The sequence below is a fragment of the Ranitomeya variabilis genome, chromosome 3 (assembly GCF_051348905.1).
Source record: "Ranitomeya variabilis isolate aRanVar5 chromosome 3, aRanVar5.hap1, whole genome shotgun sequence".
In the NCBI taxonomy this organism is placed as follows: Eukaryota; Metazoa; Chordata; class Amphibia; order Anura; family Dendrobatidae; genus Ranitomeya; species Ranitomeya variabilis.
Genome location: NC_135234.1, coordinates 644,965,427 through 644,981,170, shown reverse-complemented (window position 1 = coordinate 644,981,170; position 15,744 = coordinate 644,965,427).

The window sequence follows — 15,744 nt, the reverse complement described above, 5'->3', positions numbered from 1 at the left end:
CGGACGCGGCGATACTAAATATGTGTACTTTTATTGTTTTTTTTATTTTATTTAGATAAAGAAATGTATTTATGGGAATAATATTTTATTTTTTTTTTCATTATTTTGGAATATTTTTTTTTTTTTTTTTTACACATTTGGAAAATTTTTTTTTTAACTTTTTTACTTTGCCCCAGGGGGGGACAATACAGATCGGTGATCTGCCAGTTTGCATAGCACTCTGACAGATCACCGATCTGAGGAAAGTGCAGGCTGCTTCACAGTGCCTGCTCTGAGCAGGCGTCTGTGAAGCCACCTCCCTCCCTGCAGGACCCGGATCCGCGGCCATCTTGGATCCGGGTCTGGGAGCTGCAGGGAGGGAGGTAAGACCCTCGCAGCAACGCGATCACATCGCGTTGCTGCGGGGGGCTCAGGGAAGCCCGCAGGGAGCCCCCTCCCTGCGCGATGCTTCCCTGCACCGCCGGCACATCGCGATCATGTTTGATCGCGGTGTGCCGGGGGTTAATGTGCCGGGGGCGGTCCGTGACCGCTCCTGGCACATAGTGCCGGATGTCAGCTGTGATAATCAGCTGACACCCGGCCGCGATCGGCGGCGCTCCCCCCGTGAGCGCCGCTGATCGCGTATGACGTACTATCCCGTCGGCGGTCATACGGGCCCACCCCACCTCGACGGGATAGTACGTCAGATGTCAGGAAGGGGTTAAGCAATAGGTGAGGAATATTATTTAGCAATTAGCTTTTAAAAAGGATGTTACTATATGCTGGTACTGAGGAATATTATTTAGCTGTAAAAAAAAATTATATGCTGCTACGCAGGAATATTTTGTAGCTCCAAAAAAATAAATATTTAGTATATGCTGGTACTGCCTAATATTATTTGGCTCTAAAAGAGGTGATTTGTATATTATGGTAGTGGATGAAACCCTGCCTATCTCTCCCTAATTCCACAGTCTGTTCCTAATCCTAAACTATACAACACAGTGCAAAATATCAGAGATCTGCAGCATGTACTGGCAATGATGATGTAATAACACCCAGGTGCCTGCCTTTCACTCTGCCTCTCCCTATGCTATCTCCACCTAACAAAGAACTAATCTTCACTACTCATGAGCTCTTAGAAGAGCTTTTGAAACTCTCCCTATATACCCCTTTCACTCTCCCTACACTCACACTACGCTCTCCCTTCACTGTTTCCGGCTGCAATGTGTGCAAGATGGTGCCGGCAAGGATCAAATATCCCCTATGATGCTGTAAGGCCAGCCAATCACAGTAATGATACACCAAAGATGGTGCTGACATTACTGTAATTGGCAAGCAAACTCAGCATGTTCATTGGCTGCAAATAAAGAGCCAAACATGCTTCGCAGATCACTTAAATATACTGAGACGAATAGCAAATTATTCACTGAGTAATGAATAGCCCGAATAGCGTACTATTTGTGCCAGTAACGAACAGTGCCAAATGTATTAGCTTATCACTAATAGAGAGTAATGTCTCTGTCTCCCTGATGAGGAAAATATCAGCCAGGTGGCAGAGTAAGGTGAAGATGGTCGATCTCAGGACAGAACGGTACAAGGACTGATGGTCTGTACGACTCCTCACTACTAATTGCAAAATCCATTTGATGAAGGCCACATCCAACTTGCTTTGTCACTACATCTCCAGCTCCCTCTATGGGAACTCATGTCTCAGCCTATCCATCTTCTCCTGGATGGGTTCACACCTAGCTATTGTAACATCGCTGTGCCTGTGTTGATGTCTCATCACTGCAGGTCTGTGCCAAGAAAAGAGCGGATGCTGTCACTTTATGCATTGACAGAGCAGGGACTAGCCCCCAACCCTGAAAGGAGCATCACTGATGTTCTTTCATTTCAAGGATGGAGCAGGGGCTGTGGCAGTGACCATAATCTCTGCCCTCGGCTTTGATGTCGCTTCGCTTGAGTATCTCAGGATGCACCGGGATTCTCAAATAAATCGTCATCAGACGGGAAGTTAAAAAAAAAATATCTGTTAGGGAACAGTAGGGAATTTTTAAAGCAAGTATATTAGAAAATAGCTTAGATTCTTGAATCAAATAGATAGGGATTTAGATAACATTTACTTTTGCCTTCGGACCACCACTGAATCAATTAAATGCAATGGTCTTTTTTAGTGCATTGACTGAGATTTATATTTTATCTGTGTATTTTTAGTGAGATTTGATTTTTTTTTACCTCCTAAATGAAAAAGAAGATGTATGCAAGTTTTGTATTAATGTAATTGTGTACTGACTTGAAAAATATTTCTATGTCATTTTTATCATACAAAGAATATCGTAAAAGCAAAACCAAAAAATAATTGAATTGCATTTTATACCATTTCATCCAACTTTGAATTGTTTTCCCCATTTTTAAGTACACTATATGGTAAGGTGAATGGTGTGTAGGGATTTACTTGCTTTTAGGCAACTGGTAGCGTTCATACAGGTGCGTAGTTTCTGTGTCAAGCATGGAAGATTATTGAAGTGCATAAACTTCTAGCAGGATGAAAAACAAACAGCCTTTCTCAAGAAACAAAATAAACAGTTCATATACAGACATGTGCTGGTTCACCTGTTCAGATTAATGTCCAGCTGTCTCTCACGGTCTGTCAGAGAGACCAGCCCCACAATGTATTTTCATCTCTCCTCCCAGACACAGACTACAGTGTCTCACCCATGCAGCTATCCTGGCACTTCACCTGGCTCAGTTTAGTCTGAAATAAACTGTCCTCTGCAGCTCCCAGCAGAATCTACACACTGCTCATTTTCCCAGCACCCTGCTGCCACACTGTGATGGTCTTAGGTAGGGGAGGAGTGCCTCAAACTGTCCCTTGAACTGGGACCCTAACTATCCTTGTCCCGAGGGTACTCTTGATGGTAAAGAAGTCCAAGTCTCCGACCTCACTATGCTACTGTTAAGGCCCCGTCTCACATAGCGATTTACCAACGATCACGACCAGCGATACGACCTGGCCGTGATCGTTGGTAAGTCGCTGTGTGGTCGCTGGGGAGCTGTCACACAGACAGCTCTCTCCAGCGACCAACGATCAGGGGAACGACTTCGGCATCGTTGAAACTGTCTTCAACGATGCCGAAGTCCCCCTGCAGCACCCGGGTAACCAGGGTAAACATCGGGTTACTAAGCGCAGGGCCGCGCTTAGTAACCCGATGTTTACCCTGGTTACCAAAAAAAACAAACAGTACATACTCGCCTTTCGGTGTCCCTTGCCGTCTGCTTCCTGCTCTGACTGAGCCGCCGTACAGTGAGAGCAGAGCGCAGCGGTGACGTCACTGCTGTGCTCTCACTTTACGGCGGCAGTCAGAGCAGGAAGCAGACGGCAAGGGACCTGACGGACATCAGATGGTGAGTATGTACTGGTTTTTTTTTTTTACATTTACGCTGGTAACCAGGGTAAACATCGGGTTACTAAGCGCGGCCCTGCGCTTAATAACCCGATGTTTACCCTGGTTACCAGTGAAGACATCGCTGGATCGGTGTCACACACACCGATTCAGCGATGTCAGCGGGACCTCAACGACCAAAAAAAGGTCCAGGCCATTCCGACACGACCAGCGATCTCACAGCAGGGGCCTGATCGCTGGTACGTGTCACACATAGCGAGATCGCTACTGAGGTCGCTGTTGGGTCACAAAACTTGTGACTCAGCAGCGATCTCGCTAGCGATCTCGCTATGTGAGACGGGGCCTTTAATCCCTAGTGTGTCCCATCCCTCACCCCATGGAGCCTGGGACAGAAATGTGATGTTATGTGAACAAAACACAAAAGACAAGACAAGGATAACAGAATCCCTCTATCAAACAAAAGCACCAAACAACAATGGGAAGAAGGATAGGGACAAGGGAGAATAAACTAAACGGGATCAGGGACCAGGAGATAAACACTCACGTACTACAGAACACCTTCACAAGAACTTCTCTCCAAACACTTAGCTTAAGCACAAAGAACAGGAAGACAAGTTTCCAATAGCAAGAACGAACTCCTATTCAGCACAACGTCTCCTAAGAGCAAGAAAGCAAAGCTTTCACTGGCAAGACAAAGAGGGTCTGGCCAAGTCTTATAGGAAGAGTTAATGACCAGATAAGAAGCAGCTGAAATGGAGCTGCATGTTTCTGACCAGCATTGAAAGAGTCGGTAACCTCTTCTACCCCTCCCCCCTAGGCTTGACCAAGCTGATGTGAAATACCCAGTGGGGGTTCTTTTCCACTGGTTGGTAATCTTTATAGTTGTCCTCACCAACCCTTTCCATCACTTCATGTTGCCCTTGTCACTTGGTGAGAAATTTGTTCCCCTCTGTGGACACCAACACCCACACCCGATCTCCAGGTTTAAATGTATCACGTAAGTCACCGGACTATACCCTCTGGATCGTGCCTTGAGGAGGCTCTCTTTTACCTGGCCCCTGACTTTGGAAACAGAACCCACTAGCACCATTATTCACATCCATTTCTGGCTCTAGAGAAGCAACATTTTTCACCGTTATTTTTACCTGAGACTTTTCTTGACTCAAGTCTCTGAGTTGGGTGTTTCCAAAGTTCTTTCTGGACACTTCCAACACAGGGATATTGATTTAAGAGGACACTTCAACTTCTATATTGCCAACTCGTACAGACAATAGCAACTCATCAGTTGTGGTTTGTGACAAGGTTTTTATCACTGTAACTTGGTTGTCAGCTGAGCTTTCCCCAAAAAATATCAAAACAGAGAAATAAGTGTGGCGCCTACCGGGGCCAACTAAACTCATGGAGTCCAGAAGTCCAGTCATTTGCAACCCATTTACAGTCACTTAGCACACCGGAGGTCACTTGCCAGGATGAGGAACAGCACTACAGGCAGAGTAGCCAAGGTAGAAGCAGCACCAGCCCATGCTGTAGTCTTTTGGCTCCAAAGTCAAGGGACAATGGGCTGATATATCTCCTGGGGCATGACACCCCCAACAGACAATGTGACACGGTATACCCCTTGAACCTGGGTCTGACCTTATGGATCTTTGTGCACCTCAGATTTGGCCATGAGCCTCTTCTTTTGAGTATCCATGGCAGAGGAACTCAGGCTCCCTTGACTGCTCACAGAGTTCTCTGCAGCAAATTATCTTTCCACCAGGCTCACTAGGTCATCTGCTTTCTAGGCATTTCCTTGGGCAACCCAGCTTTGCATTGATTTCGGAAGTGAATCGATAAATCAGTCTACTACAATCCTTTCCAATATCTGTGCTGGAGAACAGGTCTCGCACTGCAGCCATTTTTGCACCAGGTGTAACAGGTCGAACATCTGAGACAGTAAAGGTTTGTCCTTTTGGTAGCGCCAGAGATGTACCCATTGCACCCGGACTGCCAGGGATATGCCAAAATGTACCATAATCTCCACCTTCAGTTTGTCGTACTTCTTGGCATCCTGCAGGGCACGGTCATAAAACACCTTCTGTGTTTCCCCTGTAAGATATTGTGCCAGGACCTCTGCCCATTGCTCCGTAGGCAGTTTCTCCCTGCCTGCCACCATCTCAAATTCAGTCAGGAAAGCCTTGACATCATCCTCCAGAGCCTTTTTCTGCAAGACCTCTCATACTGTTCACCTCACACAAATACTGACCTTTTGGCTGGAGGAAATTGCAGTCTCCCTTCCTCGGACAGTTTTCGTCAAGAGAGCCATCTGCTTCTGTTGCCACTGCTGCTGCTGCCACTGCTGCTACTGTTGTTACCGCTATTGCTGTTGTTGTTGAAACTGTTTCATCAGGAGTTTGTTGGTCTCTTGTTGGGCCTGCATCAGCTGCTTCACAATCTCTTTCATTTTGTCCCATCGTTCTTGCACCACTGTAGTTGCTTTCACCTAGGACATGCAGATTTTATCCAGCAAAACAAGATTACCAAATTTAGTCACCTGTCTTTTCTGGGATGTCACACCTGCATTACATGCACCAATTGTAGGGATTTACTCAGTTTAGGCAGCTGGCATTCACACAGGCACATAGTTTCTGGGTCAAACGGAGGTTTATCAAAGTGCATAAACTTCCAGCATAGCTGAAAACCAACAGCCTTTCTCCGTCATAAATGAAAAATTAAACAGTCCATATACCGGCACATACAGGCTCACGCTTTCAGATAAATGTCCATCTGTCTCTCACTTTTTGTCAGAGAGACCATCACCATCTCTGGTCACTCACCCGTGTGGCAATACGGCACTTCACCTGGCTCAGTTTAGTCTGAAACAAATGGTCTTCTGCAGCTCCCAGAATAATCTACACGCTGCTCAGTTTCCCAGCACACTGCACACCAAGTGAACCTACTTCCTGTTTCTTTTAAGAAGCTATATAGGTGCCTCTAAGAAAACCCTGCAGAGCTGGGATTTAAACCTGGCCTACTTGGCTTTGCTACAGATATTATTCTAAACTGCAACTGGTCCTACAAAAAACAAGCCCTCATAAGTCAATGTTGGTGGAAATGTAAAAGTGTTGAAAGACAAGTAAAGGAAAAATGTAATCGCAAAAATGAAAATTGACTTTGGAGGCGAGGGTTAACACTTGATAAATAAATACAAATGTGGAGGCAAAAATAACAAACCATGTATTAAAATAGCTGAATGTGTGTGCTTTGACAAATATTACAAACAATACAGATCAAAAACAACCACAAACCATATGTTAGGCTTTTTGACATTTATCAACATTAGTTCAAAATAATCCTTGTTATTTTTAGTGAATAAACAAAAAAGACATAACTCACATCGCCCCTGAATACTACATTTCTGGAGCATCACAGATATTATTCTGGTTCAGATATTGAATATAGTTTGGATAGTATACATTCCCTTGTGAGAGAAATCCATCAGGACATAGGGACACTCCAAAATCTCTCAGACATGCCAGCAGGGCCAGTTTTAGTTTATGAGTTTATGACAATACCAGAAGTGCTGCATACTTACATTCAGATTTGCCACTAGAAAACATAGTACATTCCAAAAATTGATTTGTGGCGCAGATTTTTTATTCGATGACACGTAAATTATTTTCGCCAGTCAATCACTGACCTGCTAAAGTTTCAAATCTGAAAATCACTATACTCACCTTTCCTGATGCCTTTGTAACATCATTACCTGGTGACTGGTTGATCTTCGTAACACCTGACTCCTGCGATATAGTCTCTTATCCTATGACTGCTACAGCCAATCACAGACGTGATATTGTTTTTTTTTTCAATTCATAGATTTTTTTTGTTTTAAACTTTATACTGTGTAATTTTCACGGAAAATTCACAAATTAGTGTGCATTTTCTGTTGTGAATTTTTGTTAAATTCTTGAGAATAATTTACACAGCAATGTTGCTTCTTGTAAATAAAGCCTTAGAAGAGTGTGACCTGTTTGATTGCTCAGGATTAGGGATGAGCGAACACGAACTGGAAAGTTTGGGGTTCGTACCAAACTTCTAGTGTCTAGTACTGGATCTCGAACACGGACTTCTTACTGTATGTCCGGTTTCCTGTTCTGGTCTGCAAGTGGAGTGCCCACCAGGGCCGGGGGTACTCGGTACCGGGTCGGTACTTAAAGGGGACGTCACGGTGGCTGCGACCCGGTCCGTGCGCCACTGTGTCTCCTGGGTATTAGGGTGGACAGGTTACATGTAGTCCAGCTGTCCTGCTGGTTTCTGCTGTGTCTCCTAGAGTCAGACACAACCTCGGTCTTCTGGCTATTGCAATCTGCGCTCTGCAGGGAGATAGCCCAATTGCAGCTGTCCTCCCCAGTTGTCACTCTCCTGTGCTTTGCTCTCCTGCACGCTCACTACAAATCTGTTCGTCTTTGTGTGTTCTCTTTGTCCAGGAGCTGCAGCTCTTTCTCGTGGCTGCACGGTCCCTCCAGTCCTTCTATCTGCTCTCTTCCTTCCTCTTTCTGCCAGGAGCTGCAGACTCCCACGTCTGCTCAGCTATTCTCCTTTCGTACCAGCTCCGCCTCAGCTGAAGTTCCGTGACAAGCTCCTCTCAGCCTCAGACTGCTCCAGTCTGCTGTCTGGCCTCCTCTCTCTCTTCCTATTCACTGACTGACTTTCCCTTCAAACCAGAATGTATATATAGGGAAGTTCCCCTTAATCCGGATTTAGAGATCCCCCTTCTGCCTGGAGTGTGAACATGTTGTATGCTTGTGATTACCTGATAAAGAAGATCTTCCTTCGCTTCCAAGCGTGACATCACTCTCCCCGTGAGGAAAGCAATGTCACTGTAACAACCAGCATGTAGAAAAGCCGCGGAGACACCATCACGTGTTTCTCAACGCAAGCAATGAATAGCCAGGTCTTTCACTGGGAAGGAACAACCACGGGAAGGGCAGCATCCAATAAAGGAAAACCACCTATGTCAAAAGATGGTATCCATCCACAGACAGCTGTTTCGGGGTATTTGCCCCTCATCAGTGTGGAGTAGGAAACTGGCTATTAGGAGCAGTGCCTGGTGAAAAGACTATAAACATAAGGGTGAATGATCTCGGGGAGATCAAAACATCCAGCACCGCAGAGACACCATCACGTGTTTCTCAACGCAGTGATCACTGCGTTGAGAAACACGTGATGGTGTCTCCGCGGTGTTGGATGTTTTGATCTCCCCGAGATCATTCACCCTTATGTTTATATACTGTAACAACCAGGACCCTGGGGTGTTACATAAGCCTCAAGAAACTTCTTCAAAATGTATCGGTATTTTATTGCTCATCCATAGACTTTTACGTATTCTTGGGTAGATATAATTGGTATATAACCCTCAAAAAAACATGTTCAAAATTTTCAGTATTATATTGCTCACCTATAGACTATTCCATGGTCTGGAGTACATTTCCTTGGTATGTAACCCTCAAAACGTTGTTCAAAATTTAATTGGTATAATATTGCTCAGCTATAGGGTATTGCATATTTTTGGGTACAGTCTGTTGCTATATAAGCCTCAAAAACTTGTTCATAGATTTATCGGTATTATATTGCTCACCCATAGACTATTCCATGATCTGGAGTCCATTTTGTTGGTGTATAACCTTAAAGAAACTTGTTTAAAAATGCATCTGAATTATATTGCTCATTCATAGAGTGTTACATTTTCTTGGTACATTTTGTTGCTATATAAGCCTTAAAAACGTATTCAGTGATCTGGGTATGTTTTTTTGGTATATAATCTGAAAAAAACTTCTTAAAAATGTATTGGTATTATATTGCTCATCCATAGGGTATTATATCTTCTTTGGTACATTTTGTTTTTCTAAAAGCCTCAAAAATGTGTTAAAAAATGTATCGGTATTATATTACTCAACCATAGACTATTCCGTTGTCTGGAATATATTTCACTGGTATATAATCCTCAAAAAAAGAGTTTATTGGTATTATATTGCTCATCCATAAGGTATTACATATTCTTGTGTACATTTTGTTGCTGTTTAAGTCTCAAAAAATGTGTTCAAAATGTATCAGTATTATATTACTCATCCATGGGGTATTAAATCTTGTTGGGTACATTTGATTACTATATAAGCCTCAAAATCTTGTTCAAAATTTATCGGTATTATATTGTTCACCCATAGGGTATTACATCTTCTTGGGGATATTATATTGCTCATCAATAGACTATTCCGTGGTCTGGAGTACATTTTATTGGTATATAGCCCTCAAAAAACTTGCACTTCATTCTTATGAAGGTACAGTTATAGGAATGATAAAATATTATCTGGATCTATTGGATTGTTTCAATAAATTTCATCTGTGTTCACCATATCCTATCTTAGTGCCGAGTCTTACATTTATCTACTATTACTAGAGTATGTGATAGATGTGGGTTCATTATGGAGTAGTGGCTCTATTGGAGGAAAACGTATTTTATTAATTTCAATAGGCATCTTTCATAAAAAATAAAGATATGTATCTTATTGTTTCTTTTCTTTCTAACTACCCCTCCCCCAAATAAAAAATACAATTTTACACAAGCCCTATATAACAATTACAAGAAGGCTGCTTTATTAAAAAAAAACCACAGACACTGTTCCATGTCTGTCGGCACGACATATGAGGCATGGCAATTCATTCCTATTCACTTCATTGAAGCTGAGCTGTAATATCAGACACAAGCTATAGACAAATGTGGATTTTTTTTCTCATCTTGTAACTTGTTTTTGGGTCTCCTGAAATAATAAAAGGTTACTGAACATCTCGATGGTTACTTAGGAGAGCCCAAGTTAGACAAGCTTTTTTGAACCTTTTAATTTCTCACAATTCCGGAAGACAAATATACCGCTATATGAAGCCATTCCAGATATGTCCTTGTCTTGACACATGCAGAGTTAATTTCCTCTCTGAATGTATTAACTGGGACCTTTATCCTATGCTTCTGACCTCTTAACACTCTCATTTTCAATCTTAAGGAGCAAGATTGGTTGCAGAGAATCTCATCTGCAGACTAATTGAATGGATGGATTCTGCTTTTGTTCCTGAAGTGGGGTGTTCCCACCATTGATCTTTCTTCTTTTTTTTCTTTCTTTGAAATGCATAAAAGCCAAACTGTCTGCCCTACAGTTGTGTCAGTGGGCTCTCCTCTCACTTTTGTTGTGAGCTGATGATAAAAAAACAAGCAGATTAAACAAATAAAAATTAGACCCAGCACACTGATGAAAATTGGTTTGTTTTTCTTTCATATGAGAAAAAAATGTAGTTCACCTGAAAGCCAATGTCACACTTCTGACATTTATGGTCCAAATTAAGACCAGACTAGTCACGGATCTCGTGACCCAATTTTAATAATATAATAGGCATATATGAAGATGTTGAGTTTCGGTAATACGCTCAGAGCCAGTCCAAACATCTTGGTCTTTACTTTGAATGTCAGAAGCTTGACACTAAGGCAGAACCTTCTTAAAGGGGCTGTCTATGCGAGTTGAATACTTCTGGCCACATTCTGAGTTAACTCTTGCAATGAGTGAGGCCGCTCTGTTGTGAATTCTGTTTGTGGGCTCCCCCGGTGGTGTTTTATGGTAGTGCCACTTATTTGCCTTCTATCCTTGATCACCTGTTGACACCCATTAGGGGAGTTTCCTATTTAAGGCTGCTTGGCTGCTGGTCTGATGCCGGCCATCAATGTATCAGTAGCATTCTGTTGCATTCTCCTGCCTCAAGATCCTGTTCAGCTAAGTTGAATTTTGTTTCTAGTTTATTCTATTTTTGTCCAGCTATTTGCAATGTGACTCTCTGTAGCTGGAAGCTCTCGTGGACTGGAATTGCCACTCCAGTGGCATGAGTTGTCACTGGAGTTTTAAAGTAATTTCAGGATGGTGTTTTTGAGTAGTGTTTTGAAGTTGACCGTGAAGTGACTCTTTCCTGTACTTCTGCTATCTAGTAAGCGGACCTCACTGTGCTAAATCTGCTGTTCATCCTACGTATGTCTTTTCCTCTTGACTCACCGTCAATATCTGTGGGGGGCTGCTATCTCCTTTTGGGGTTCATCTCTGGAGGTAAGGCAGGCCTGTATATTCCTCTGATAGGGGTAGTTAGATCTCCGGCTGGCGCGTGGTGTCTAGGGCATCGTAGGAAACACTCCCCGGCTACTTCCAGTGTCGTGTCAGGTTCAGGTCACGGTCACTTTAGTTCCCATCACCCGAGAGCTAGTCCGTTGTTATTTTGATTTCCCTGCCATTGGGAAAATCATCACAGTTTGGCCGGCCCACATGTGTTAAAACTATGCACTAAAGCAGGAAAGGATATGAAAAGGTTTTTTTTCCTTCTGTGTTTGGAAAGTGCACCTTAGTGCTTATTTGTACTCCTTGCTTAAACTGCAGTCTTCAGCCTTTTTTTTTTTTTCCTCTCCTCTTAATCTCTGAATGGCTTTGGTTACACCTGTTTGAATCATGGATCCACAGAGTTTGGTTGCAGGTCTGAATAACCTGGCTACAAAGGTCCAGAACTTACAAGATTTTGTTATACGTGCTCCAATGTCTGAACCTAAGATCCCTATGCCTGAATTTTTTACCGGAGACAGATCCCGTTTTTTGAATTTCAGAGAGAATTGTAAATTGTTTTTGTCTCTGAAATCTCACTCTGCTGGTGATCCTGCGCAACAGGTTAAAATTGTTATTTCTCTATTGCGGGGTGACCCACAAAGTTGGGCATTTGCATTGTCGCCAGGGGATCCTGCGTTATTAAATGTAGATGCGTTTTTTCTGGCTTTGGGGTTGCTTTATGAAGAACCTAATTTAGAGATTTTGGCTGAGAAAGCCTTGATAGCTCTTTCTCAAGGGCAAGATGAAGCTGAGATATACTGCCAAAAATGTCGTAAATGGTCGGTGCTTACTAAATGGAATGAGTGCGCTCTAGCAGCTAATTTCAGAGAAGGTCTCTCTGATGCCGTGAAGGATGTCATGGTGGGGTTCCCTGTGCCTACAGGTCTGAATGATGCCATGAAATTGGCTATCCAGATTGATCGGCGTTTACGGGAGCGCAAATCTGTGCACCATATGGCGGTATCTTCTGAGCAAAAATCTGTGCACCATATGGCGGTATCTTTTGAGCAAAAACCTGTGCACCATATGGCGGTATCTTCTGAGCAAAAACCTGTGCACCATATGGCGGTATCTTCTGAGCAAAAACCTGTGCATCATTTGGCGGTGACCTCTGAAAAGGCACCAGAGCATATGCAATGCGATAGTGTATTGTCTAGAGGCGAACGACAGAATTACAGGCGCAAAAATGGGTTGTGCTTCTATTGTGGAGATCCAGCTCATGTTATATCAGCATGCTCTAAACGCATAAAGAAGGTTGATAAAAAGGTTGATAAATCTTTTTCTATGGGTACCTTGCAGTCTAAATTTCTTTTGTCCGTGACATTGATTTGTACTTTATCATCTGTTACTGTGGATGCTTATGTGGATTCTGGCGCCGCTCTGAGTCTCATGGATTGGTCCTTTGCCAAGCGTTGTGGGTTTGATTTAGAGCCTCTGGAGGTTTCTATTCCCTTAAAGGGTATTGATTCTACACCTTTGGCTAGCAATAAACCACAATATTGGACACAAGTGACTATGCATCTGTCCCCAGACCATCAGGAGATTATTCGTTTCCTTGTGTTATATAATCTACATGACGTATTAGTACTTGGATTACCATGGTTACAAATTCATAATCCAGTCTTGGACTGGAGATCAATGTCTGTGCTGAGCTGGGGATGTCAGGGGATTCATGGGGATGCACCTTTGGTTCCCATTTCTTCATCTACTCCCTCTGAGATCCCAGCATTTCTGTCAGATTTTTATGATGTCTTTCAGGAGCCTAAAACTGATTCTCTCCCTCCTCACAGAGAGTGTGACTGCGCTATTGAGTTGATTCCCGGTAGTAAATTTCCTAAGGGTCGCTTGTTTAATTTGTCTGTACCTGAACATACTGCTATGCGGGAGTATATCAGAGAATCTTTGGAAAAGGGTCATATTCGCCCCTCTTTGTCTCCACTGGGGGCAGGGTTTTTCTTTGTGGGTAAAAAGGATGGTTCATTGAGACCTTGTATCGACTATCGACTTCTGAATAAGATTACAGTTAAATACCAGTATCCGTTACCTTTACTGACTGATCTTTTTGCTCGCATAAAGGGGGCGAAGTGGTTCACTAAGATCGATCTACGTGGTGCGTATAATTTGGTGCGGATTAAGCAGGGGGATGAGTGGAAGACCGCATTTAATACGCCTGAAGGCCATTTTGAGTATTTGGTAATGCCTTTCGGTCTCGCGAATGCCCCTTCCGTTTTTCAGTCCTTTATGCACGATATTTTCCGTGAATATCTGGATAAATTTATGATTGTGTATTTGGATGATATTTTGATTTTTTCGGAGGACTGGGAATCTCATGTTCAACAGGTCAGGAGAGTTTTTCAGGTTTTACGAGCTAATTCTCTATTTGTGAAGGGCTCAAAGTGTATTTTTGGGGTTCAGAGAATTTCCTTTTTGGGATATATTTTTTCCCCTTCATCTATGGAGATGGACCCTGTTAAGGTTCAGGCTATTTGTGATTGGGTACAACCTACTTCTCTAAAGAGTCTTCAGAAATTCTTGGGATTTGCTAATTTCTATCGCCGATTCATAGCGGGTTTTTCTGCCATTGCTAAACCTTTGACTGATTTGACCAAGAAGGGTGCTGATGTTGCTAATTGGTCCTCTGCGGCTGTGGAGGCCTTTCGGGAGCTTAAGCGCCGCTTTTCTTCTGCTCCTGTGTTGCGCCAGCCTGATGTTTCGCTCCCGTTCCAGGTTGAAGTAGATGCTTCCGAGATCGGAGCAGGTGCAGTTTTGTCGCAGAAAGGTCCTGACTAGTGTTGAGCATTCCGATGCTGCAAGTATCGGGTATCGGCCGATACTTGCTGTATCGGAATTCCGATACCGGGATTCCGATACTCTTGTGGTATCGGGTATCGGGTATCGCAACAACATTAATGTTAAAATGTGTAAAAGAGAGAATTAAAATAAAAAATATCGCTATACTCACCTGTCCGACGCAGCCGGGACTTCAGCGAGGGAACCGGCAGCATTGTTTGTTTAAAATTCGCGCTATTACTTGGTTACGTGAATTCCCGGCTTGTGATTGGTCAGGTCGGCCATGTTGCCGGGACGCGGACCAATCACAGCAAGCCGTGACGAAATTACGTCACGGCTTGCTGTGATTGGTCCGCGTCCCGGCAATATGGCCGCCCTGACCAATCACAAGCCGTGACGTCACGGGAGGCTGGACACGCGCCCATTTTAAAATGAGCGCGTCCAGCCTCCCGGCTTGTGATTGGTTGACCGCGGCGCAACCAATCACAAGCCGTGACGTCACGGGAGGCTGGACACGCGCCCATTTTAAAATGAGCGCGTCCAGCCTCCCGGCTTGTGATTGGTTGACCGCGGCGCAACCAATCACAAGCCGTGACGTCACGGGAGGCTGGACACGCGCCCATTTTAAAATGAGCGCGTCCAGCCTCCCGGCTTGTGATTGGTTGACCGCGGCGCAACCAATCACAAGCCGTGACGTCACGGGAGGCTGGACACGCGCCCATTTTAAAATGAGCGCGTGTCCAGCCTCCCGTGACGTCACGGCTTGTGATTGGTCAGGGCGGCCATATTGCCGGGACGCGGACCAATCACAGCAAGCCGTGACGTAATTTCGTCACGGCTTGCTGTGATTGGTCCGCGTCCCGGCAACATGGCCGACCTGACCAATCACAAGCCGGGAATTCACGTAACCAAGTAATAGCGCGAATTTTAAACAAACAACGCTGCCGGTTCCCTCGCTGAAGTCCCGGCTGCGTCGGACAGGTGAGTATAGCGATATTTTTTATTTTAATTCTTTCTTTTACACATTTATATGGTTCCCAGGGCCTGAAGGAGAGTTTCCTCTCCTTCAGACCCTGGGAACCATCAGGAATACCGTCCGATACATGAGTCCCATTGACTTGTATTGGTATCGGGTATCGGTATCGGATTGGATCCGATATTTTGCCGGTATCGGCCGATACTTTCCGATACCGATACTTTCAAGTATCGGACGGTATCGCTCAACACTAGTCCTGACTGCTCAGTGATGAGACCATGTGCGTTTTTCTCTCGAAAGTTTTCGCCCGCTGAGCGAAATTATGATGTTGGTAATCGGGAGCTCTTGGCCATGAAGTGGGCATTTGAGGAGTGGCGTCATTGGCTTGAGGGTGCTAGACACCAGGTGGTGGTCTTGACTGACCACAAAA